Genomic DNA, 27,624 nt, shown 5'->3' on the forward strand with positions numbered 1-27,624 from the left:
GTTGCTGATGAGTTGGCTGGGGGGCACAGGAGGAATCAGATGACACCACATTTTGCCTTGTTTAGCAATAAGCATAGAGTTGCATTTTACTAAAGTGGGTACTGATTTTATTTTGAGGCTATAGCCAAGAGTCATGTTGGACTGCTGACAGCCTTTTTTTCCTGGTCCACGGCTGACTAAACAAATGAGAAAGCTTGGGTGTTTCCTCCCCTGGCACCAGAAGGAAGTTCAAGCTCTGCAAGTCGCAGCCTGTATGAAGCAACCCTTGCCTGACCACACTCCTTAATCACAGTAAAAGCCAATGTCTCTCTTTTCCCCATTCTCTGAAGTCATTTTAAAATCTATTTGCAATCTTGCCCTGCTTTCCCCAGAAAGTCTAATTGTCTAAGTAATAAATCTCTTGGTGTTTGTGTCCCAAGTCTGGGCCAAATGTTGGCTTCACAGGCCAACCCTACTTGTGAAAGGGAACTTCCACAGGTACAAATTAGTTTATTTTTTATATTTATTTATTTAAAATAAAATGAAAAATAGTAAAAGAACATTATACCCACTAGAAACAACACAGAATTTCACTAAACAAAATTAAAAGGAATTCAGCAATAGTTGATATATTGTATATAGTTGTCTTCAAATTAGTTGCTAAGATTATCAGACTTAAGCATGCAAGATTGGTCAAAAAATTCTAAAAAGTTAAAAAGGCGAAAGAGAGAGGGCCAGCCTAATAGCTCAGCAGACTAAAGTGCCTACTTACGTAGAGTAGAGCGCAGAGATCAGGATTCCATCGATCCCCAGCATGCCCTGCAGGCCCCGCCCTCAGGGTGCACTGAGAGGGTGAGGGAGACTGGGCTTCGCGCCACACACCTGTAAACCAGCACTTTGGGAGGCTGAAAGCAGGAGAATCACTATCTACGCAGCGAGGCCTCGTAGATCCTGTAGACCCCGTCCTAAATACATGGGAAACAAAAGGAAAAGAAAGAGAGAAAAAAAAAATAAGCATTAACTGTTCCCTTCAAAAGACCAGGAGAAATCAGCAATGCAATTATCCAAGCTATCCTGTCTTTCTTTCTTTCTTTCTTTCTTTCTTTCTTTCTTTCTTTCTTTCTTTCTTTCTTTTCTTCTTTCCCTCATCCTTTTTGTTCTTTCCCTTTGAAGAGTTTCTTTCCCTTTCACAGTATCTATTGCATCTTTCAGGTTTTATTTATTTTTAGTCAATCAATAACAAATGCTGGAGGGGCTGCGGGGGAAGAAGGAAGCCACTGTTGGTCAGAGCGCAGAGTGGTACAACCACTGCGGAAATCAGTGTGGAGATTCCTCAGAAAGCTAGGAGTAGAGGTTCTATTCAACCCAGATATTCCCCTTCTGAGTATTTTTCCAAAAGGATTGAAAACATCATACCACAGCAATATATGTGCACCCGGGTTTATAGCAGCACAATTTGTCATAGCTAAATCTTGGAAACAACCCAAATGCTAATCACCCGAGGAATGGATAAAAGACATGAGGTATTTTTATATAATAGAGTATTACTCAGCTGCAAGTTGGTTTTGTGGAGTGAGGGGGAGAGTGAGAAAAGAACAAAGAATTGATCTATCAGCACATAAGTTTGAGTTGATGGCAGGTATCAGAATGATATTGATGGGTAGACTGACACATGTGTGACTGAGTTGATAAATGAAGGCTTCTAGTAAAATTTAGGAGTCATTAGAGTGATGGGGGAGCTTATTTTGGGCTTCAGAGTTCAGCTTGGAGGGAGACTAATAGCTGAGATCTGATCCTCCATTCCTTAGAGCATAAGAGGAGAGGAGAACAATGAAAAACAGAAGAAGGATACAGTGTGTGGGGCTGGCAAGAACAGCCAATGGCACTGAATACACTGGGGAGTCACCTTGCCTTATCTGCATGCAGATTTATGGAGGAAAGAAAGGAAAAGAGTCTGAACAAAGGGGAATAGAATCTGACTATAAATAAGTTTTGAAAAGAAAACCTCACAAAATGTTGAAGGATTTCTCACAGATAAAAAATCCATTAATTCCGTCACCCAGTCTAGAAATATATATTACTGATATTCACCCAGCCTCTTCTATCCTCATTTTCCTGCTGTTTTTCATCTTACATTTCTAGAGGGGCTTCTCCCCAGCTTTAGATGAGCCAGGCCTTGCTTAGACTCTCCTAAAAAGCACAGGGAGAAGCTTCATCCCCCAGGGTGGAGCATGGAATGAGAAAGAAGTCAGTTAGGGTGGATGCTTCCTCCGCCAAAGCCCACTCTGTTCATTCCTTCTACTCAGCTAGGTCTGCACAGAGGAAGTCTTCCTTTTCAAGGCAAGATGCTGAGGACAGGAATTCAGCATGCAGTAGAGGGACTTACAGAACCAACCATCATTCAGGCTTCAGTCTTGAAAAGTGATGCTCAGCATTTGTACTCAGTAATTTCTGTACTCCACATCTATTAGCTGTCATGTCTTCTCAAACAAAAGAAAAGCTCTTTCTAATCATCATAAATTGTGTATTTGTGGAACTTGGTAACCCTGAACCAGTAATTTATCATTTACTCATACCCTATTAATTAAGTTCTTGTAAACTGTGAAGTTGCTTACTAACCATTCAGGAAGCCCGTTTTGAATAATACACCAGGGCCCCACCCTGAGGAATTAAAATTATAATATTTTAAATTATGATTACTTATGCTTAGTTCTATAGCACACATAAGCTGGGACTATAGTATCTGCCAAAAGAGTATTAGGAGTATCTGAATAAAATGCAGAAACACAGACAGTGACTATAAAGCCAAGACAGAGACATCTTTAAAAAAACCCTATATTATTTGACAATATAATTACTGTGAAGAGTAGACAGCAGGATACATTCTGGATATCAACCAGATGTATTAACCAATTAATAATAAACTTGTTGATACAGCATGTATAGGATAATATTTTTTCTGTCCATTTTGTCTTACTTCTTAAATTTCCAAAAATTCATCCAAAGAAAACATTAGCAAAAAATGAAATTGACAGATTTAAATATTTATGAATTTTATTTTCATTCCTACATAGCTATGTACCTAAACTATCTCACAGTAAGCTACCTGACACCCTCAAATTTTATGGGAAACATCACTCAGTATCAGCTTTCCCAGGGCATGATAGATGTGCACTGACATGAGCCCTGGTTGGTAGGAGGAAGCAGAGCAGGTAGAGAGAGGTACAAGAGGGCCCACACCCAAACTTTGTTCTCACTCACAAAGAACATGGGGGAGGGAGCCACTCAGGATGGGCCTTTACCACTTCCAGAACAGCTGAGTGTGCTCCGGGCCTGTTCATATCTTCTCCACTGAGAGCTGCGCTGTGCAAGTTCACAGGTAGTGTGAGGCTGAGCATATCACCATGCCAGGATCACCTCGAGGACAAGGACAGACAGACAGACTGTCACACAGACAGGCAGACAGACCAACCAGATATATCACTCTGAAGGAAAAAGGAAAAAGTGAAGTGGAAGAAACCCAGAAAGATAAGGCGAAGGAGAGAGAAATGTCCCCTGTCCTCTGCCGGCCAGTGTCTTTCCATCTTTCAAAGTCAAGACTTCTTTCACTGGAATGAAAATACAGAATGCTTTCTGCTGCATGACAAGTGAAATGAGAGAACAGGAAGCCCCCTCCAAGAGGGAAGGCGAGACCACAATTCCTACATGAGGTCAGTGAGGTGCCCTTTGAAGTCAATACCACTGGGGGATCTCAAAGGCACACTTGCAGGAGTGGAGGGGTTAAAGGGTCAGGTAGGAACAAGATGTGTTTTACTTAAATATCGATAAGTATTTCCTTTGGGTGGTCCTGAGGGTTTAAACAAATTCTGTCTCATTTTAGTGAATTTTAAGACAAAATTGGTATAGCTTCTAAAACAGAGTTATGGGCTGGTGAGATAGCTCAGTGGACAAAAGTGCCTGCTTAGGCAAGCTTAGGCAAGCACAGGGATCCTCAGCACCATAAGCTGCATAAGGGGACACTAAAAACAAGAGGAACGCTATGAGTTTGAGCTGCATAGTGAGACCCTATAACAACCAAATACATTTTAAAAAAAAGAAAAAAGAAAGAAAAAATAGAAAAGGAGAGAGATGTGGTTCCATCTAATCTGATGGCACTGAGACACCTCCTGCAGGTGGCCTCCCAAGGGCCTCAGAAGTTGCTTTCCCATGGTCCAGGAGCTGAGGTCCACACCACCGGGTATGAAGGAGGCAAGTTTTTCTCAGATGGCTGTAAGGGGCAGTATGGTTCCCAGTGGTGCAGATAATACTGGGGTGCATGGGATTCAGAGGAAGAACTAGATTACTTTCTAGGAGAATCAACATTTCTGTCACTTGCCCACTTGGGAAAGAAGAGGAATCAACAGGTTGACAGCTGGCTTGGGAAGGCTACAGGACAATGAGAAAGACTGAAAAATGGAGAATCTGAACCTTCGGGCTTCCTACTATTTTATACTTATGTGGGATCTGACTGTGGAGTTACTGTCTGTGCACAAATACAGCATCATGGGTCAGGCTCAGCAGCAACAATGATGCCACACATAGTAGGCTGCCACTCTTCCGGGCCAGCTTTGCCTTGTAAATGAGAACTCCATGCAATAGGACAGTCGTGGTGGAGGAAGGACTGGCATCAGCACAGAGTGAAGAGTTTGGGAAGCCTGGGGCACGGCTTTGAGTGGTGCGACACCAGAGGAAGCAAGCACATGGCCTGTTTCTCCTCTGAGGGTACAGTACAGCAACTTTGGGAACACATACCCTCCTTTGAGCTGGCCCTTTCCTGGGCTTGGCACCAGGGCACTTTCCCATGAAGACCACACTTGGCAGAGCTGACAGTGAGGGGCAGTATTCAGCATGATGTAGCAGGAGAAAACACACTTAGCAGGAAGACTGGGAACTGCTGGCTGGGGTAGGGCCAGCTGAGGATGGTTTGTGCCTGGGAGAAATCATCAAAACTGTATTTAGTCTCATTTGAAATAAACTCATTTGACATCTCCTGTGTCCCAGACATGATTTGGAGACAAGTTAACTTCTTTCTGTATTAACCAAAGACATGTTCTTACTTGATTGTGTCTATCTTAGAAATGCAACTCGAAAACCCAAGCTCTACTTGGGTGACACATGAACTTCAAGACAAGCACAAGTGAAGAAGCGGCTCCCCTGGGGAGCCAGGTGTCACAAAGATCAAGTACATGACATGCAATCTAGTCACCTGTCAATTGCCTGGCACAAGAATACATCACAGGGGGAAAAAAACTCCCCGTTTTTGGAAGGAAGTGTTAACAGGATCCCTTTGGGAACCGATTTCTACATTCTACAAATAGAGATAATTTTTCTCAGTGTTCTCTGGGGCTAAAAAGTCCACAGGGGAGAAAAAAAGCACTTTTCAATGCTTCCAGGCTTTTTCATAGTAGTAGCACCATAGCTTTCTGACCTACTGGCCTAAGGATACCAGGGAAAGGGCTCTGGAAATACTTCTAGGAAACGTCTGGGGCCTGCCAAATAGCTCAGTGGATTATAGCACCTGCTTAGGCAGATACAGCAGCTGGGGTTTGATCCCCGGCCTGCCATGCTGGCCCTGCCCCCAGGGTGCACTGACATGGGGATTGAGACTGGGTGTGGTGGTGCGTGCCTATAATACCAGCACTTGGGAGGCTGAAAACAGGAGCATTACTATGAGTCTGATCTGTGTAGTGAGACCCTGTAGATCCTGTATGAATTACATTAAAAAAAGAAAGAAGAAAAATATTCTGGTGTCAGAGAGCAAATGTTTTCTGAGACCAACCGATATGACATCTACTGCCTGGCCTCTTCTCAATGATCCTGGCACACTTGGAAAAGAAAGCTCTCACTGGGTGACTTGCTGGGTGTCACAGGGCAGAAAGGGACCAGGCACAGGACATCCAGAGCCTTCCCAGATCCCCTGTGGTTTTCTTCTGGGTTTCTTTCTGTCAGCACCTGCAGAGGTGGGGGCTGTGCTGACATCTCCTTTACGTCTTTCCTATGCTCTTTCTGCTCTTGAATTCAAAGAAGGTCACATAAAATCATGCAGGAGGATCTTCAGTTTGTATTGCAAACACAAAGACTCTCAGTTCAGTAAGTTGTCAGCAAAATAGAAAAATGTGGCACAACCTCTACTAAACACAGTAATGATTTTATCTGAACTAGGGTGGAGATCTCTCCTTTTTTTGTAACAGAGTTGGCTATAATGTATTTTCATATATAATTTTCTTTCTTGATGAAGATTTAATTCCTACTTGGAGTCATTTAGATTGGGTTTTGGGTAGGAATACTGTTATTATTTCCTAAAATCTTAGTACAACTGTTTATGCATTGAAAAATTCCTCATTCATTCATTCATTCATTCATTCATTCATTCATTCTGTATTTTAGGGAAGGGTCTACAGGGTGTTTAGGGTCTTACTACTAGATCAAACTTGTAGTGAACCACCTGTTTACAGCCTCCCAAGAGCTGGGACTATAGGTGTGCGTTACCATGCCCTGTCTCAATTGCTATCTCAGCGTGCCTGGGGGATGGGGCCAGCGCAGCAGGCCCTAAATTTTTTTTTTAAAGACAATGTCTTATTATGTGGTTCAGGTTACCCTTGAACTCACTGGGTAGCACAAGCTGGCCTCAAACTCTCAGTGAATGATCCTCCTGTCTCAGCTTCCCTAGTGCTGGAACTAGAAGTATGCACCACCATGCCTGGCAAAAATTCCAAATTAAAAGCCACAGAAAGAGAAAGGGAATCCCAACACACCATCTCTGCACACACAAAGTGTAAAGCATCTGTTTAGGGTTGGTACTTCACATTCTGCTTCTTGGAAGGAGGCCTCTGAATATGAGTTCACCCTGCCTTGGACCACTGCACACAGGCTGGTTTCAGGAGTTCCCCCCAATGGTATGGCTGTCCATGCCATCCACATGATTCCTACCTGAAGCAGGTTTTAGGTCTCAACTCAGAACTGTAGACCTTAGTTTCAGATCTTTCTGAGCTGATCTTTCTGATCCTTATCAGAAGTTTAAAAAAGTCCCTTTTTAGATTGTATCCTTCAGCAGCAGCTGGAGTTCTTAAATGTTGGACCTGCCCAGGACTGTCCAAGGAAGAGCCACTGACAGCTGCCTTCTTGGAGATAAACTTCCACTGTTGAGGAGAGGAGAGCCATCTCCTCAGCTAGGCAACAGCTCCCTTTCCAGAAACCGGAAGTCTGCCTTTGAGGCTCCAGCCTCAGTGTCCTAGAGGGGCCATTAACACATGGAGCTTCATCCATACTCCTTCTGGAGACTTTGAGCAGCACTCTCAGGTTTCAGGAACCAGGGCTGGAGGAGTGGCATTAATAGGTGACAGGGACTTCAAACGCCCTAGGGGTTTTCCCACTAGGAGCCTGGCTAAAGACCACACACACTCTTTCACCCAGCAGGCTGGATGGCACAGTAGTTCTGGAGCCACACAACCTTCATTTTCTTCTTTGAGTGGCTGCCAACCCCAGGAACCAAGGGCATGTTCAGCAACCAAGCATCCTTGAAAACAGTGTTGGGCTTGCCATGCCTTCCAAGGATCAAAACAGTTGCATTGTCTGTGACAATCTGAGATTGGCTACCTTGACGATGAGCATTGTGGCCAGCCATGTTCAGCTTGGATCATGCTCACTGCTTGAGGTCAAGGACTCAGACATCATTGCTCATTTACTGGGGCCCTCTGGAGCTTCCAGATAATTGTCTTATCACCTATCACACAAGAGGAATGGCTGGCTATGGGAAGTGGCCCATGAGTTGCCACAGGCAGTTATGCTAGTCTTTAGAGGGTAAGTGTATATTTCATCAAAGAATTTCACTGGTTGGTGTAAAGGATAAGGGATGGGTCCTGTCCAGCCACAAAATGTCACTAGCAAGTCCTTGTACACAGCTAAAGTCACTCCAGCATTAGGACAGTAGGAGTCTAAAGCCAAAGGTCAAATTTATACTTCGTTATTGAGGTCAAATCTCCAGAGGTAATTGAAGGCAGCATTGCAGCTTCTCTGGGTACAAGTTCCAAGCACATATGTAGACTGATTAACATCATAATAGCATTCAATGTGTGAGAGCCACTGAACAACTGAGGTTCTAGGGTAGGGTAAAAGCGGCTCATGGAACGTTTCTTTCCTGGACAGCCTTCATGCAACCATGGTACCCTGGAGGGTTACTCCTTTGATAAGCCAATACGACTCTTTGTAGATGAGGGCCACAGTCCTGTGCTCTTCATGCTGCGAGAGGAACGGCAGGACATACTCCAACACCTCTTCTGGCAGCTCCAAGACAGACCTGTTGTGTGGTGGCTCCTTATCTTCTAGTCCTTCATGGGCTTCCCATGTTGCTCCATTGACCATTTCAGTGCAGTTTCCTCTTGAACTATGACCATGAAGCTGTCATCTCCGCCATCGGAAGAGCTGGTCCTGACATTCTGCTCTGGAGTATTTCCCGGCTTCAGTTCTAAGGAGGATGCCTTTCTGGATGGCTCATACATTGTAGATCTAGCTGGGCCTGCTCCACATTCTCAGGTTGCTCTTCTGCTGGTGAGGGACCCCAGATCAGGACCAGACCAAATCAGGCACTCCACCCTAGGCTCTGCTTGCCATGCTGGGGTCCTTGCCCTTGGCAGAAACTAGATGCTTTGATTTGCCATCTTCTCACTTTTTTATTTTCTTTTTTCCTCTCACATCAAATTTTTAAAGCTCAAATAAAATACAAAGTTTGGGTGTTCAGACAGTATTTATTAAAATGCCCTGTGCATGGTGGACAGAGGCCTAAAAGAGCCTTTGTCTTGGGATCTTTATTAAATAATTACATTTATTCATAGTTAGGATAAATCATTCAGAGGAACTTGGACACAACAATATACAGTCCGGGCACATGAGGCAGGCCTCTAATTCTAGGGCTCTAGAAGGTTGAGGAAGGAGAATTGAAAACTAGACTCCAGCACAGAGAACTTAGAGAGACCCTACTTCAAAGTAAAAGCCAGAAAAAGGGCTGGGATGTATTTCAGTATATAGGTAGGCAATGGGTTCTATTCAGAGGGTTTGTTTTTTTTTTAATTTTTTAAACAGGCTTTGGATGTGGTTTATTGTGAGGGCTGTAGGTTCAATTCTCAGTACTGCAACAAACAAGCCAAAATGTACAATGAGAAACTGTCTTGAATTGGTAGCATAAAAGAAAAATTATGCAATAAATACTTTGAGAGAATCGGTTAAATATTTGTGTAGAAACAGAATTTGGTTTTAAATACACTAACATGAATGAGTTAATTGATGAAAATCGAAGCATAAAGACCAGATATTGGTTAACCCCCAAAGTACTTAAAACTTCAATAAGTCTAAAAATTTATAGTAACATTATTGTTAAAAATTTTTTTAGGGGCTGGAGAAATGGCTCAGTGGTCTAAAGCACCTACTTGGAACAAACTAAGCTTAGCAAAGCACAGGGACCGCGGTTCGATCCCCCAGCACCACATGCCAGCCAGCCGCGCCCCCTGGTGGGCTGAGTTGGCCACACACACACACACACACACACACACACACACACACACAATAAATAAATGTCACACACACACAATAAATAAATGTAAAAAAAATTCTTTAAAAAATTTTTTTAAAAGGAAAAATTTCGCAACTCATAGGGTTAAATTTAAAAAAGGTTGTTAGTATTTTGATGTACAAAATGCTCCTTGTGAAAAAGAACATTGAACTTTAAGAGTCAAACTGCCATAAAAATATATATGAACATTAATAAATACATATGAATATATAAATATGGATATTACACAAAATGAATCTTGGCTCATAATAATATTTATATAAGACACCATTTTCAGGGTAACAAAAGAAATGACAATACTCTTTTTAAAGATATTTGGAACTTATTTTTAGGTCCTAGGCAATAACTTTGTTAATATTTGTCAATATCACCTTAACTTGTGACCCCAGAGAACTTTAATTAGTTCACAGGAGTATTTTTCTTTGTAGTTAGTAAATCGTCTAAGTTGGTGAAACATGTTTGCAAGAGTACAAGTTAAAGACTACTTCACGGTCTCTCTCAAGTTGTGTTTTTTACTAGGTCTGGGCTTGTCTGCTAATGGGCTCTTAACACATGAAAAATTTTTATAGTTTAGAGGCTCTCTCATTCCCAATTAGAATTTTTTTGTAAATTTGTCAATTTTGTAGGTGAAAAATATGGAGAGCAAATAAACTAAGCCACAAAGATCAATAAAAAGCAATATGATATAACACATGTCACTTTTCTATTGTGTTCAGTGAGTTTCTATCTTTCAAGTGGTTGAGTCTTCTTTAGAAAAGAAGGAAAAAAAAGAAGGAAAACTGCAGTAACTTCTAGTTTGGAAATGACCACACACACACAGTTACATATACTCTTCTCCCTTAATGGAGTAATGCAGGTGGATAAAATAGCCCAGCGGGGGGTGAGGGGGATGCACAAGTCAAGTAGAATTGCTGTGCTGCTAACAACAGTGGTGTGGTGGGTGCAGTTTTCTCCAGTTTGGCCACATTCACTCATCCCTTTTCATCTAATGTGCTGTACTTTTAGATTGTCTAATATATTAAATATGAAAGCATAGTTCAGTAAACTATAGTAATTATAAATAAGAAATGGTTGTACAACTTATCAGATTCATATAAACAAGCAAAAAAATCCTATGGTATGTATTTTAAAAATATAGACTGCATAAAACCTCAACAATGTATAGGTGATAATTTTATAAATATTCTGAATTTTCTATGAGATAGGAGAAAAGTATAGGAAGTCAGATGACTCTTGGCCTAAAGAAAAAGCAGGAAAAGAGGCATGAAGGCAAGATGGGGACAGTAAATAATTAAGGTAAAGGGGCCAGGGAGATGGCTCAGTAGAATAAGCGCTTCCCTGGCAAGTGCAAGGGCCTGAGTTCAATCCCTGGTTCCGAAAAAAAAAATTTTTTTTTTAGGAGGTAAAAGGTAGGATACACAATGTGGAGATCAGACTTTAAGAACAGAATAAAGAGGCTTAAGACATTAGGATGGACCACGCAGTTTGAAGTTTGACTAGGTTTAAGGTTGACAAGAGTTGGTACAATTCATGAGCTAGCAATCAATCAAAGTGAAAGATGAGTGTGAGCTCAAGAACACACAGTGACTGACACAAAGAATGCGGCTTCTGGAACAACCACATTTTCTATGAGGAGGCACTGACAGTGTTGTTAGCACCTTTCATGATATAAAGGACTAAGCCACTAGGGTTAGAAGCCATTGAGAAAAAGATATAAAACATATATCAACCCTGGTTATCTTAAAGCAATTTACTTTTTGCTAGGCCACAGTTATTTCAACCAGTTTATTTTCTGCTCATCTCTTATTGTGCAGCCAAACTCTGAAAATGGAGGTTTCAGTGCATTAAGCCTAATCAAAATGTCAATATATTCACAATATATATTTATGAATGAAAAAACATCTCATGATTATAGATTGGAAAATTTAATATGGTTACAAGTCGATACTACTATAGAAACTACAGATTCAGTGAAAAATCTGTAAAAATTCCAATGCCATAGAAATAAAAAAACAACCCTAAAATGTGCATGGAACTAGAAAAGACCCCCAAATAGCCAAGCCAATCTTGAGCAGGTAGAACAAAGCTACAGACATTGTACTATTGACTTAAAGATCTATTACAAAGTGGAAATAATCAGAGCAATATGATATTGACATAAAAATGGATACAAGGACCAGTGAAGCAGGGTAGAAAGCGCAGAAATTTACCGTCAAAGTTACAGATTTGTGGTCAATTGATTTCCAAGGAAAGGTGCCAAGAACCCACAGTGGGAAAAGGACAGGCTCTTCAAGAACAGGTGCTGGGAAGATTGGTCCACACACGCAGCATGAAAGGTGAACCTTATCTCACCCAATATTCAGGGCTCAGGTTAATATGAAAGTTTCAAAACCAAGACCAGAACTGTAAAATGAATAAAATGTAGAGAAAAATTCCATGACCTTAATGTGGGCAATTATGTCTTAGCTAAGGTCTTCCAACCACAGGCAACAAAACCAAAATAGACAAATAGAAGCACATTTATCTAAAACTGTCTGCACAGCAAATGAAGTAACAGAGTAAAAAGAGAACGCATTTTCTGGGACAAAGTATTAGCAATTCATACATCTAACAATAAGCTAATGCATGCAAGAATGCAAGGAACTCAATAACAAGAAAATAAATATCCTTACTTAAAAAGTAGGCAAAGGGCCTGAATAAATGTTTCTCAAAAATTACACAGATGACCAGAAGATACATAAAAAATTTCTCAGCATCACTAGTCATCAGCAAAAGACAAATTAATATCACAATAAGCTATCACTTCATACTTGTTGGAGTAGCTTTGATTTAAAAGAAAGACAATGGCAAGCATTGTGGTGGGTGTAGACAGAGGGCTCTAAATTAGAATGTAAATTAGTACACTCATTTGGAAAGCAGTAGGAGATTCTTCAAGGAAAGTAAGACTAGGATTACCATGTAATCTAGGCCCCCCAGCTTTGGGTAATAGACAAAAGAACTGAAATCAGTATGTGGAAGGCATGTCCTTTTGAGTTAGGATATGAGTGTAACTCTATTAATATTGTGGAAATGCTCATTACAGTCTCCTCAAAAGTGGTTGGACTGTAAGAAACACAGTAAAAGACTAAGAAGAGTCTTTAAAGTCATTTTTACCTTTATTCTCAATTATAATACCACTCTCTACCATAGGGACAGAGAGCACTAACAGATTTATTGCAGAGATCACTACAATTTTGTTTTCTGCATTATGTACACTCTCCCTTGTGAGAAGTAGGCTCTTTATTATTTTTTTCTATTTTTTGCTAATCTAAAAGATTGGAACTCAACAGAAAGGGCAATAATCATTGCTATAGCGTTGAGCAAGATACACTGTCATAAGAAGCAGAATAGTTACTCTGGAAAATTCTTGACTCATATAACTGAGAGCTCCTGAAATTATTTATCTATTTCCATCAGTAGCTAGGGCCATTTTAGTAAGTTGTTTTTCTTATCCAACTCTATGTATAGCTAATGACTTCAACAGTACAGTCAATTTTATTCACCACTCACCCATATTTATCCTGATTAAATAATCTCAGTATTGCCTTATTTTTGGACAGTTTTAAAGTTAATCATCATAATCCTTTTGTTTGCTTAGCCATAGAATTTGGCAATATTTATAATCAAAGAGTGGCTTTGTGGGCAACTTAAAAAGCAAATATGAAATTCCTAACCTGTGAGAAATCAAATTTTAGTGATTTCAAATAAGTTACATGAAACAATAAAGGCAAGACACTGTCCAGAATCCTGGTCTTATTTCTACACATGAAATCATTTACTAAATATCATTTTTTGAAAGGAAGAAGATATTTTATTCTCCACTGAATATAAATTGTGTATTTTCAGATTGATTTCTCCAGAAGATAAGTAACTATTAGTTTACATAAGCTGCATTGAATACATACATAATTATTAATGTAACACAAATCCAGTGCTTCCGGACTGCTAATTTACAAAGTCAGCACAGACACTTTTGGAGTTGAACTTGAGCGACCAGTACCTTCAGAATGACTAGCAAGTCAGAGGAGTGTGTTATGGATATTGAACAAAATGTACCCGAGATGGTGAGTACTGTAAGCAGTTTTAAATAGCTTTTATGTATATTTTTCTTGCTTTTATGTTTAACCTTTAAACTTTCAAGCACATTAGGTTGGATTTTTTTATGTTTGCTAGTACAGAATGAATGGGCTTCGGAATCATATAGCTGAGGAAGTTGTTAGTATATCAGACTGTGCTTTCCTGTCATTGTGAAATTGTGTGTTATATTTTTACCAAATTTTTAACATAGATGTCAAACATTTACTCTTTTTTTGTGGGGCGGGGCTGTCCTGGGAATCAAGCTCAGGGCTTTGCGAGCAGACAAAATTTTGAAGGATGATTTGGAATGTCACGTTCACAGCAAATATTAACCTTATTATTTTTATTTTTATATATCTTAGTCCATATACTTGGTGTCAGAGTTAGAAAGTGAAATCAGATTTCTCACATACAATTTCAGCTTAAAAGAAATTTCTTTTTTAAAGAAGTGACAACTACATGCCTGCCAAGAAAAGTGATCTATGATTAACTTGAGGATATAAGCAACATGAAATAAAGATAAAATCTGATAGATAAGTTACTTCTTAATTTGAAGATTGTATTTGTGAAAAATTTGGATTTCATTAACTAGACTACAGTAAACTCAAATTTTATTTACCTTGTATTCCAGGAGATCTACAAATGTGATTGCTTTAGTGTCATAGGTATATTATTTTCTCTCCTAATCTACTGAATATGATTTGTAGAGTATCACAATTGCAAGTCATTTATGAATCTTAGCTCAATAAGGTAAATAATTATGACAAGAAAACAAACTAGCAAGCCAAACTTCTGAGTTTGTAAAGAAAAAAACATAAAAAGAATAATTAGAATTTCTCAACTTTTAGTATTCTGATGAACAATCTATAATCTCTCCTAGTTCCAAGACTGGAAGATGTTTTGGACAAGTATTTCCTCTTTTTATTTCATTTTTTTTGGTACTAGGAATCAAACTTAAGACCTCACACTTACCAGGAAGGCTCTGTGCTACTGAGCTGTATCATAGCCCTTGGACAAGTGTTATAGGAGTGTTATTTTCTTGTTTTGGAATGTATAAAAGAAAATTTAAAAAGCAAAAATGTCACTCATGTTCCTGTTCAGAGAAAATCAGTACTGATATTTTCTCTCAAATCTAGTTTAATTTTATTTTTGTCTGATTTATTTTACCACATGAATTCTTAGTTTGCCTAAGTATTTTCTTTAAAAATTCAAGAAAAACATTCCCTGAAATTCAGGGAACTAACTAAAACTTTTCATAAGAGGACACTTATTTAAGTTGTCCTTTTGTTCCTCAGTAGAGTATTATGGCTTTATTCATGTAAGTCCTATGCATTTTATATGCTTAACCATTTTAAATATTTTATTGCTGTTATGAATAGCAGTTCCAGCACCCACAGCTATATAAAAAATAACTACTGCTATATACATTTTCCATATTTTTGTAACTAGCCAACTTAATAATTTTAATACTTTGGTTAGGCAATTACTTTACAATTCCATTTGTAGATAATCATATCATCTGCACATAACAATACCTTCACTTTTGCATATTTATTATCCTTATGAACTGACCAATTATCTGCACTATAGTGGAAAGCTTTCTCCTCTTTTCCTTCATGTAATAGAATGCTCCTGGTATTTCATTGTTAAATGTGACATTGGTTTTTATTTTGAGGAAAACATTCCTTAGCACACTTAGGAATTATTCTGTTTTATTTTTAGTTCATTGAGATTTATTTTGATTATCTGCTTGTGTCAGGACTCCTTTTTTTTGGTGGAACCGGGGATTGAACTCAGGCCCTTGTGCTTGCCAGGGAAGCGCTTATTCCACTGAGTCATCTCCCTGACCCCTGTGTCAGGACTCTTGAGCCTCTACTGGATGTTCACTTTATTTTCCTTCCTTGATCACCTGATATAAATTTCATATCATTATACCATTATTTCAGTTTCAAAGACTCCTAGCATTTGATTACTTCATCATTTAGCACATGTTGATTTCACATCACCTTATATTTATATACTTACGTTCACAATAAGATAAAATTTTCTCATCCTTAACAGTCATGGTTTGTTTATTTACTTATCTATTTTTCTGCTTGTTTGCATATTTATTTATATTTACCTTTGTACATTTTTATGCAGTTTCCCAGAAATCTACCCTGTTCGAATGAAGGAGCACAGTGTGACTGTAGATCGCACAATGTGATAATCCAGCCGCAGATGGTAAGGCTTGGGGAGGAGCTAAGAAGTGTCAGTCATGCTCTGGGATAATGGTAAAATAGCTCAGGCTGGTCCTCTCTACAGCTTCTCTGCGGGGTTCCAGTGGCCACCACACAATTTCCTGAAAACACCGGGGATCCAGGGTCCTTACAAGGGCAGTGATCATGAATTCTATATGACTAAAATGTTGCTCCATAGCACAAAGGGTTGTTTTTCTATGTTTATGTGTTAAAATTCAATACCTGTATGTTTCCTCTATAGAATTTGAAATAATGAAACATGTTAGTCTTACTCTAATTGAAATCTGTTATGTCATCACTATGTAATTTGCTGATAAAGTAATTTTTATTAAACTTTTCCAGGCTACAGGAAAACCATGGTCACTCTGGAAAACATGTCTAGTGTGTCTGTTGGCCTGCCTAGTCTCCTCAGCCATTGTAGTTCTGGTTGGCCATTTTGGCCTGCTCGGCAAGCCCACGAGCAATACCACCATCATCATTCATGCAGATGGCATTTCCAGCCAGGATGGTAGAACTCCTTGTCCTGATCCATCTACTGACTCACCAACCTCATCTGGATCTCCGAACACCACAACTTCTGCCCCCACAACCAGCTCAAGTACACCTACCATCATAACCACAACTCCTGTGGTGACAACTACCCCAACTACCCGCACAACTACAATAATACACCATGTTGAAATTGAAGTGGATGATGAGGAATAGTAGTTATGAGACCTCAGTACTCCTCTAGCCAGATCTGAACATTTACCCTAAAGGAGGCATACCCTGCGCTCTCTCCCCTTGCTTTATAATGACATGTTTCTCTTGCTCAATGTTTTGCCAGCTTCTTATATGTTGAGGACTTAGTCTTGGGCCCACTGATACTCAAATGATTGGGGAAGGAAAATGGCTATTGATCTGGGTGATTCATTCAGGCAACAGCAAGGAGTAATTTTTCTCTCCTGTATAACGAGCTTCATGGATCACTACAGAGGACTTCAGCTCCTAAAAAGGCTGCCAAGGAGCCATCCTCAAGCTAATTTCCTCCATGCTGTTTTTGCATCCAGCATCTACCATCTGGGCAGTGTAGATTTTCTCCTAATCTCATATATTTGATGCTTTTTCACTATTTGAATGCCAGCAAGGAAAGAAACTAATGTTCAGTTAAAGAAATTAGCAAGCATAATTTATTAAGTACCTACTGATCCTTACAAAGCGAAGACTCCTTTGGAGAATTCAGAAACAGTCACCATCAATGAAAGGTAAACAAAGAAGAATTCTGAAAAAGAGTTAAACATGGGAAAGGGGTGAAGGTTTAGATGTAAGGAGACAGAACTGAAAATAAAAACACCAAGCAAGTGTTATGGAGTTAAAATCAAAAGCACATGTAGAGCTCAAATGTAAACAGGGGACATATTTACACATACCTGCAATTTCTCATGAAGAGCACCAGTAATATTTTCCATATCTGATACTGCTTACTCTCCAAACTATTTTGAATGGCTATTTAGAAATTTTAAGCTTTTAAGTTGCTTCATAAGTTATAGCATAACTTAAGAGGATATACTGCTTGTAACTTGTGAATTGTAAGACTTGTTCATTGTTACTCGTTCTAAGTGGCTAGTATGGTACTAATTAGAAGCAAACATTATTCAGTGTGAGAGAGACTTCAGAGGCAAATAAGCCTTCCTGCTTTACCTTCAGTCTACTAACTGCAAAAAGGGAAGACAGAAAGATTAAGCCAAAGACCAAGGCTCCCTGAGTCAGCTCTGGGACTCACATTTCTGGCTTATACTTTCTGATTTTCTTTCTCACACAATTAGAGGTCCTACCCACAAGCTATAAAAGCACTGCTTCATTTTTTCAAGATTTCCTAAAGCAAAAAGACTTAGTGTTTCATATAAATTTAGACTGGTTTTCTGCAGTCAATAATAGACCATGTAAATTAGTCCTTAAATCCTTACTTAATAAAAAAGCTCTGCATAAGAAAGACTAGAAATTGTCATTCTTTAGATAGTTGCTATTTATCAGCAGTTACTGTTATTTTTCAAATGTCAGTAAATGTAAAAATTTGAGTATTTGAAGAGTTACTAGACAAACAGAAACAGTAGTATATCTTAAGAATGATGAGAATTATGATGTAAATCTTAAATAACAAATTTTGTTAAGCTCTAGATAGGATTGATAAAGCTTTAGATAGGAATTAAGCATGAGGTACTAAGTACACATGCACAATTTTTTCTCAAAGCATAATTTTAAAACAATGCACTTCTATTATATTCTGAATGCTTGTGAAGAGGAAAGCTTAAATTTACTGAGATCAAATTACTTATGTAATTTAAATCTTGTTTTGTGCAAGGAAAGTACAAAATCAATCTTAAAGAATTCCCTAAACAAATACAGAGTAATACAGAACATTTTGTAATTTGGAAACCTTCATTTTTTTGGTTCGTGTCGCACTGCTTAATACTTAACATTTGTTCTGAGGAATTGGTACGTATACAATCACATCTTGATTATTTCTGAGACTCTTTTCTTCTTTCTTTCCCCTAACCCCTTCCTTTCCTTTCCTTTCAGCCTTTCCTCCAAAGTTTCTTTAGTAACTAGATGCAGTGATAGGAGTGGGTCTCTTCCTGGACCCTTACAGCTGACATAGAATACGACAGTACAAAAGCGAAACTTCTTTGTGCTGAATAAGAACCATCTCCCAGTAATCTCCTAGATTAAGTATTGGTTGGATGAGTTCTTCATTGGGGTTATCTGAAATGATCAGCTTTGATGCTTAATAAAATGGAGATGTGAGGAACTCTTGGATTTTTTTTGTATTTTTTGCTTTAGGCTTTTGCAACTTAACAAATAGCCAACAGAATCATGGAAAATGTAAATGCATGCTAAATTTATAACCTGACAATGGTTTTATGAAGTATTTTAAAGAGACAAGGTGAAGTGTGCATATTCAATTGTATACCACCCTTCAGATAGAGGATTTCCATTTAAAACATTTCACAAAATGTTTGTGACTGCAACATTTGTTCTTACATTCAAGTAAATATATGATAAATTAAAAAATGTAGTTTTCAAATACACTTCTAAGAAATGAGGGTGCAAGTCACTCCTTCAGACACTGTGCAAGGAAACATTCTAGTGGGTATCTTGCTCCCCACGTGGGCCTATTCACCAACACCGAAAGTGTGTTGGAACAAGTAGCGCTGCCCATTCATCATGTCCACATGTATTTCTAGGAAAAGCTTTAGCAAATACAATGTGTACTACTCAAGCCACTCACTTCATTATTGTGCAGTTTCAGACCTTCCTGGATCATCTGCACTTTATAGCAAATTCTGATTTACGCATTTTTTTTTTTTACTTAGTTTTCAATGAGCACTGAGGCATCTCATTAATTACTATTAGAACAACAGGTATCTCTCATTAGCTTTATTCTCCAGGCACATGTGTTTTTATTTCACCACGTCTCATGCAGACTTTTGTGAAGGCATCCTGAAAGCGTTCACTGAATGCTTTTTGCATGAAAGCTCTTGCAGGTGTCCCTGTGTCTTTGGAAATGATGCCTACCATTAAGTAGCTTCTTCCTAAAGTCACGTGCATCATTTATCATTCCCACACTACGTTCAGCACTTCTTGTCGTTTCTTCTATTGACAGTCGCTTCCCATGAATTTTCCTGTGCATGTCACTTTTGTGCTAATCAGACAAGACATGCTTTAAAATGTTCGTAATCTATCTCAGGGCAAAGCACTAACAAAATAGATGTGGGCTAGGGTAACAATAGATAGGAGAAACTAAAATGATGGTGTACAGTTCACCTCATCCTTTATGTATGGTAGCTGTGTTTTCTTTGGGTGTAGTTTTGTTTGTAAGAAAACCTGTAAACACAAGGGCTTCTGTACCAGTTGTGTTGGTTTTTGCATTTATCTGTATCCTAAGTGGAAAACATAGGCTAAGATTATATATGGGACAAGAAACCTCCTATCGTTACTGTTAATGTTCAGTTAAAGTTCAGTTGCAATTGACAGATAGTCCTAAGTTATGGTACACTTATTGAAGGTAGAGCGAAAACTTAGAAACATTTTTTTTTCTCTGTCTCAATACACACTTTAAAAGACTGGACCAGAATTGGAAAAAGACATTACATGATCGCCATAAACCCAGAGAGCCTGCTTTGTTTCATTGCTTATATTGTTACTGCATGGCTTGCATTCTGTGGTTCAAATTAGCTGCTTCAGGTGCAGTTATTATGTATACATTCCAGCCAATGAAAAGGATGACTGTGGAAGAGCTTGATCATTTTATTTAAAAATATTTCTCAGAGGATACACAAGCCAATCTTTTATATCCCACTTCCAGAAAGGAGTTTTGGAGTCAAATTGAGCTGCTAAGAGTCTGAGGAGGGCCGGGGAGATGGCTCAGTGGAATAAGCGCTTCCCTGGCAAGTGCAAGGGCCTGAGTTCAAGCCCCGGTTCTGCAAAAAAAAAAAAAAAAAAAAAAAGTCTGAAGAATACCACTGATTTGACCAAATCACAGAGGGCTCTATTTACAGGGCAGATCAGCTAAATGGGTTTTAGGGCATAACCCAGAGTCTCTGCCACAGCTAAGTTAAAAAGAAAAAACAAAACAAAACAAAACAAAAAACCGACAAAGTTAGCATTTTAGTACACAGTCCTAATCCCTTCACGATCCCCAGGTCCCCTAACATTTTGTATAAGCATTCTGAAAAAGTGCAAAATTGTACCAATATCTAAAATTGATGAGTCATTCACAGGGTCAGAGTGAGCTGGCCGCAGGTACCCTGCCTCCAGATTTGCCTGCACAGGTAAAGCAGCAGGAGCCCCTCCCAGGAGCTGCTCATGTCTCTGGTTCTTGCAGGGCCCAGCCCTGCTCTGCCAGGGAGAAAAATCAAAGCGAGTATTTGATGAACTAAGACACTGGCAACATCATAGAGACACAAGGCAGGAAGAGCCCTTGGGGATTATCCAGTCTAAAGTCTCTGCCTTTTGTAAGGACTGAACCTTGGCAATGTTGGCGATCTCTGAGCGGGTGCAGGCACCGGGAAAGTCTTAAATTCGCTCACCTCTTTGATGGTGTGTCAGAGGTAAAACAGATTAGTATGAGATGTCTTGGCTTTGCACTATGGTGCAACCATTTCACATTACGTTGAGTTTCATATTGACTTTTTCTCTCCCTGTATACACGAGTATTTGGAAGTAAGGTTTTTGTTAATTGTTACTTAATTTTGAGGCATTTTATTTCCAACTGGAAGGGTTCTTCAGTAACATTTCCTCTATCCTATGTTCATTTGTTTTCCCTGTGGTTGAAGTTCTCTTCTTTGTTGATCTCATACGGTTTTACATTTTTCTTGCATTGCTCTAAATAAAGCAGTATAGAAGGTAAAGTATGCAAACACTAAAACTGGGGTGCCAGGATTGGAAGGCTGTATCCATGTATATGTGACCACTGGGAGATGACCTTGCCTTTCTTTGCCCCAGGTTCCTCATCTCAAAAGTGGGGATAAAAATACCAATGACATCATACATTTACTGTGACGTGTGGCTAGAATAATGTATGTAACAAAAACTCTTAGAATTGTGTCCTGGCAAAGAATAAATATTAACTAGCACTGTCAGTCAATCTGAGAATAATGGTGAAGTCTTAAGGCAAAGATAGGTTTTCCCTTGTCACTTGGCACCTGCCTGACTTCCTTCTCTTTTAATTAAGAATTGGACAACTATTCAGAAAATTAAAACTAGTATGATATTCAATTAAGAAAAAAATGCCACAAGACTGAGGAGGCTGAGGAAGTATTAGTATAAAGGTATCTCAAAGCTGAAAGGAGACTTAGAATTGGTCGCAATTTAAAAAAATAAGTGAATATGCAGAAAGACCTTGAAAAGGTTGTGGATGAAGAACAGGTAGGAGGTGAAATGACTCACCCTCAGTCCTGCAAGAATAACACAAGAAGTGGGCAACTCACTGGCTAAATCACATGAAGAGAATTATACCAAGCATGACATTAAAAAAAACTTTTTCTTCATTTTAATGAGAAAAAATAGCAATGAAACAGTTTCAACACAGGTTAGTGTTGAAACACTAAGGACAGTTACAATAATTAATACATGGCATATTGTTGTCTTCGTAGTAGTTATTCAGAGGACAAGAAGCAGACGTGATATTTTGTCTAAACAATATTAGTACAGACCTTTCTTCTCATTGAACTAAGAGAAAGTAGCTGTGTATCTATCCTATTTTGTGTATACATATATTTTTTTCACTGCAAAATGGTCCTTTATTTATATCCCCCTTTTTTGTTTTGTTTTGTCAGAGATGGGTGTTCCGTTGTTGTTAAAGAAGCTGTATTTGGAGACGTCTTTAAAGGACCTGTAGAGTGTGCCTAAAGAGAGGCATGTAGAGAGAAAACATTCTCTCAGGCTTTCACAGAGAGCAAATTGTTCAATCAATGGCTGTGACTCATCCACATGGCTGACACTGCTAAAAGATCTACAAGATGCTGTACATGGTTTCAGGGCAAATTCTGAGGGGATTTGACTGACCTTGTCAGATACAAAAGTTACATTTTTTAGTTATACAGGTCTTCTTTAACTAGGTCTGAACCATCCAGTAGAAAAGTATAACCACGAGATATAAAAAGCAATGCCATATTAATATGCTGAGCTGTAAAAGGCTCAAGTCAACAACTTCTGACATTGCCAGTTCTGCTGATAACCCACTATTATTATGGACTATTGGAGTATATTGGGTTATTTTGCTGAATTCAAGTACCTACACTATTTGAACTGGCATCAAGTATGAAAAGGTCCTTTTTTATTTTTTGAGACAGGGTCTCACTGTGAATTGAAGGCTGGCCTCAAGCACACTTTGTAGCCAGGCTAGTCTTGAGTGATCCTCCTGCCTCTGTCTCCTGAGTGCTGGAATTATAGGTGTGCACTACCATGCTGTTTAGCTATTTTTTATTTTGAGGATCAGTGAGAAAGGTCTTAGTACAGAGAACTAAGATTTTTAATATTTGGGCTAGGGAGACAAGTCAGCAGTCTAAGTGCCTGCTTGGAAAGCAGGGTTTGATCCCCAGTACTGCATGCTGTGCTGTCCCTGGAACCCTGGGTGTGCTGTGCTGGCCACTGAATCCAGGTGTGGTGGAGCATACCTATAATCCCAGCACTGGTGAGGCTGAGACAGAAGGATCACTATGAGTCTGAGCTGTACCAAAAAAAAAAAAAATGAATGAATAAAAAAGGCTAAAAATTTAAAAATTAATATTGATCTTAGTGAATGATATACTATTTTTTAAAGTTTTATTTATTTACTTATTCATTTGATACAGGGTCTCACTACGTAGCTTAGACTCATCGTGCTGTCCTCCTGCTACAGCCTCCCCAGGCATGCACCCCCATGCTTGACTTCAATGGCTGGCACAGCGCAGGACCAGCATGGCATGTAGTACTGGCACTCGAAACTGGGTCCATGAGCTTGCCAGGTAGGCACTTAGATTGTCGAGCTATTCAGAGAGAGATATGACCAATGGACCAGGTCTGGTAACAGGTGGCTTCCAGTTCGGAGGAATCAGCATAACACACTAGAGGAAGTATCTTGTGGTTTTGGTCAGTGCTTGGTCTTTGATGTCTGACTCTCATGCCCTGGAGTATCATGCAACATCACTCTGCATAGCTCACCTATAGATAGGTCATCACTGACCTTCTACATTGCTTAAAGCCAATGGAGAGAGTAAAGTCGTCTTCTAGCCAGATCTTTACATATCAATACATGGAGTTAGGGCAAGGTTTAACCAATACGGAGACAAATGATCTTTCAAGGAGAGCCATCCAAAGCAGGATGGAGTGATCCACCATATGTAGTAACACAGAGCTTTTGGAGAGAGAGTAAAGTTTGCATCCTAGGTTATTTATTTATTTATTTATTTATTTATTTATTTATTTTGTACAGGGTTTCACTATGCAGCTAGGACTCATAGTGATCCTCCTGATTTCTGCCTCTCTAGTGCTGGGATTACAGGCATGCGCCACCACGCCAGGACTCCATCACCAGTTCAGCACACCTGGGGGTGGGGCTAGCACAGCATGTGGTGCTATGGTTTGAACCCTGGCCCCTGAGCTTATCTAAGCAAGCGCCTAGTCTGCTGAGTTATACTGCTGGCCCTTGCATTCTAGTTTTATCTATTTATTATTAATTTTTGGCAGATTTGGGGACTGAACTCAGGCCCTTGTGCTTGCCAGGGAAGTGCTTATTCTACTGAATCATCTCTCTGGCCCCTGCATCCTAGTTTTATGTGCAAAAATCTATCTTCCCCTTTTGTAATAGTGGAATAATAGCAGTATATGCCTTGTGGAATTAGGCAGATCAATATATACAGATATAGTTTTACAAATACTAAATGGGTTAACAATCTGCCATAGAATAATAGTACTAGCACACACTAAGTGCTTACCATGTATCAGAAGCTGTTCACGGTTGTCATTTTCATCTTAACTCTTTGGATTAGACATGGTTTACCTTAGGGCTTCTTCCAAGTGCAATGTGGGGCTGTTGCTGAATGTTTTCAGTGATGCCTCAGATTCTTCTGATTGTTTCTGTTTCCATTACACCTGTCAGGTGCTTAGCAATTCCAATCCAACCATTTCTTTTTCCCTTGATGTCTCTTTGTGGACCTGGGAGTGTTCTCCTTGGGTAATGACTATTGCTTTGCGTTGCCTCACACCAATGCCAAGGTGCTCTCCTGTCTGGCTCATTGCTTCTGGAATAGGGAGCAGACAGATCAGCCCAAGACATTTGCATTTAAAAGGGCTTTCATGTCCTATCTCCAGGTTGTTACTGCTGCTAGAAAGTGTAGAAATTTGGCAATACCTACAAGTTACTTTTTCAGTAGAACCATAAACTGTACCTAGGCCCACCTCTCCTCAGGGTACTGCCTTTGAGAAGAGGATCATTTTTTACATTTTGCTTCAAACTCATAGTGACTCAAAGCATTGGTACAAAACCAGCTATTTCTTATTCTCCTACCTCATATTTCTTTCACTTTCCCATGACTACTAGATGGGTCAACTTTGCTCTGGAGGAGCTGAAGTATCTTTGTCTTCCTCATTTGTCATGCGCAAGTGGGTTATTCATCTGAGTGAATAAAAGTTTCAAAGCAATTGTTTTTCAAACCATGACTGGATTATGGGAGATTAATGACCTCAAAGGCAAGTATGCAATTCAATAAACTGATGTTACTAATGGAAATATCATTGATGCTGACAATGGGCTTGGTTCCCTGAAGGTTCCCAGTGGCATTGGCTGCCATTAGGTGTGGGCTTCTATGAACTGTGTCAACCTGGGACTTCATGTACCACTCCACAACTGAGTCACAAGTTACAGGAACACTCCAGCAACCTCTAAGGCAATGGGCAATTCAGAAGAACAGGGAATAAAGGTCATTTGGGCTGGGAGATTTTGCTTTCTATTGTGAAGTGAAACAATGACTCAGCATGTGAGGAATCAGAATGGTATCACCTGAGGGCCCTACGAGTTTGCAGGTTCTCTCCTCTGAAGAAAGCAATGAGAAGACAGCATTTGGAATGTGCCTTAAAAATTGGTTTTCTTTTGATTTTCATTTTTCTTTTTTGTTTTCTAACTTAAATGAAATACATGTTCTTTGTGAAAACAAAATTGGACAGCTTGAAAAAGTTTATGGAGCACAAGGGGAAAAAATCAATTTTCTTAACACCATAAAACCAATGTTCATGCTTTCCTTTTTTTAAGAGACCATATGGGGCTGGTCAGTTAGCTCAGCAGACTAAAGCACCTGCTTAGGCAGATGCAGGGACTGGGGTTTGATCCCCAACATGTAGTGCCAGTTCCACTCCCGGAGCGTGCAGAGATGGTGAATGAGACTGGGCCTAGTGGCTCACGGCTGTAATCAGAGCACCTGGGAGGCTAAGCACAGGAGGATCACTATGAATCCGATCTGTGTAGTGAGACTCTGTAAGCCCTTTACTAAATACATAAAAAAGAGAGATCATATGTACTGTGGCCAAATATATCAAGATTTTAAAAAACCTGTTCATAGATTTTAATCCAGCCTTTCTGCTTATAGAACACATAATGAGAGTAATTAAGAATGTACATAAAAATAGGTGTGTAAAGCTATTCATTTCAGCCTCCTTATAGAAAATGAAATGTAGAAATAACTCAGCTACTCCAAATAGCAAAAAGACTAAGAATACCCAAAAGCAGGAAAATCCTTGAGGAGGTGGGACTTGTCTTGGCCAGGAGACATGAAAATATACCCCTGAAACTGGAAGGTAAAGGAGGTAACCACCGGGGAGGGGCACACAATGGCAGGATAGACACCAATCACAGGAGCACAGAACAGAGAAAGTGCATGAAATCATCACCAACCACCATGCGTTAGCATGAGTATGGCTGTGAGCTTAGCTCCTGTCCAGCAGGGAATGCCTGGGGAAAAGGGTCGATGCTGAGGAGTGGGTGAGAACACTGAAGGGGGTTGGTGGATAACAGAATAATTGCTTGACTCACAACTTCGATTTCTCATCACATTCTGTATGTTTGGACCTCCCAGAGTTTCCTGGAAAACATAGGGGGAGAGAGAGAGAGAGAGAGAGAGAGAGAGAGAGAGAGAGAGAGCCCTACTTCTGCACCCTGGCTGTACCAGTTTTGTGTATACTCGCTTAGGTCATATATTCAACCTGAAATAACACAATATCATGCACAGACTAATTCCTACTTCTTTCTTTACAATCATCTTCTATGCATGGGTCACTGACTACGTTCTATTACTACACAACTCACAGATCTGCCTCAGAAGATGCTGAATCTTCTAGGGGTCTCTGAGTCAAAGAGCATTATCCAAAGCCTCTCTTGTTTTCTACCAACCTTCTAGCTGATAACAACGTTTATTTAGGAAGGAATGGTACTTTTGTTAGACATTTACAAAACAAAGATATTTTTGTTCTTTCATCAAAGAAGATTGTAGGTTAGGGAAGTAGGAATCTTACAGAGGGAGAAGTTTATTCAGATTGGATTAAGGCAACCTAATACCTCATCTCCTTTTATGAAATTAATTGTACACCTCATTAAATGCTTTTTTCATTCATGCATTCCAATTTCATTTTACTGTTTTATAGCATACAGAGGGGAATGTGTGGCTTTTATTATAGTATAATCTGAAAATCTTTGGAGTCCCCTAATACTGTCCCCTAGAGCCACTTATTAGAATGAAGGCACTGCCTATGAACAGTGGGTCAAAGCTGGTCATTTCATTTAGCTCCTACTCAACCTGGCAGGGCAGAGAGTGAATATGTGAGACCTACGATGAGCAGCTGGTTGGAGATGTGCTATGGTCTAGAACTCAAGCTGGAAGAGACCAGAACCCACGAATTGGAAAGATAGAGGAAAAACAGACCAAGACAAGAGTAGACTTGGGAAGAGTAAAGGGCAGAGCAGAAAACTCTCTAAAATGCAGGAGACAAGAAAAGATGCTTCCAGAATAAGCAGGCAGGTTTTTAGGAGATCTCATTTCATAGCAAAGATTCAGAGAACTTGTCACTCTAGATCAGAATAGGGATCTCCTGTCAAAACAGCATTGGCTGTCTATTAATTGTACTACTAATTTCTATTAGTTTATTGAAAAGAATAGTTAGTGTTTATACTGTTTT

General features: G+C 39.4%; 1 pseudogene; it reads right to left on the bottom strand.

The window, feature by feature from the left end:
* Positions 1 to 6,895: 6,895 nt before the first annotated feature.
* Positions 6,896 to 8,516, bottom strand: LOC101577622 (annotated as a pseudogene).
* Between the last annotated feature and the right edge of the window lie 19,108 nt (positions 8,517 to 27,624).

Source organism: Octodon degus, unplaced genomic scaffold (assembly GCF_000260255.1).
Source record: "Octodon degus isolate 3935 unplaced genomic scaffold, OctDeg1.0 scaffold00003, whole genome shotgun sequence".
Lineage (NCBI taxonomy): Eukaryota > Metazoa > Chordata > Mammalia > Rodentia > Octodontidae > Octodon > Octodon degus.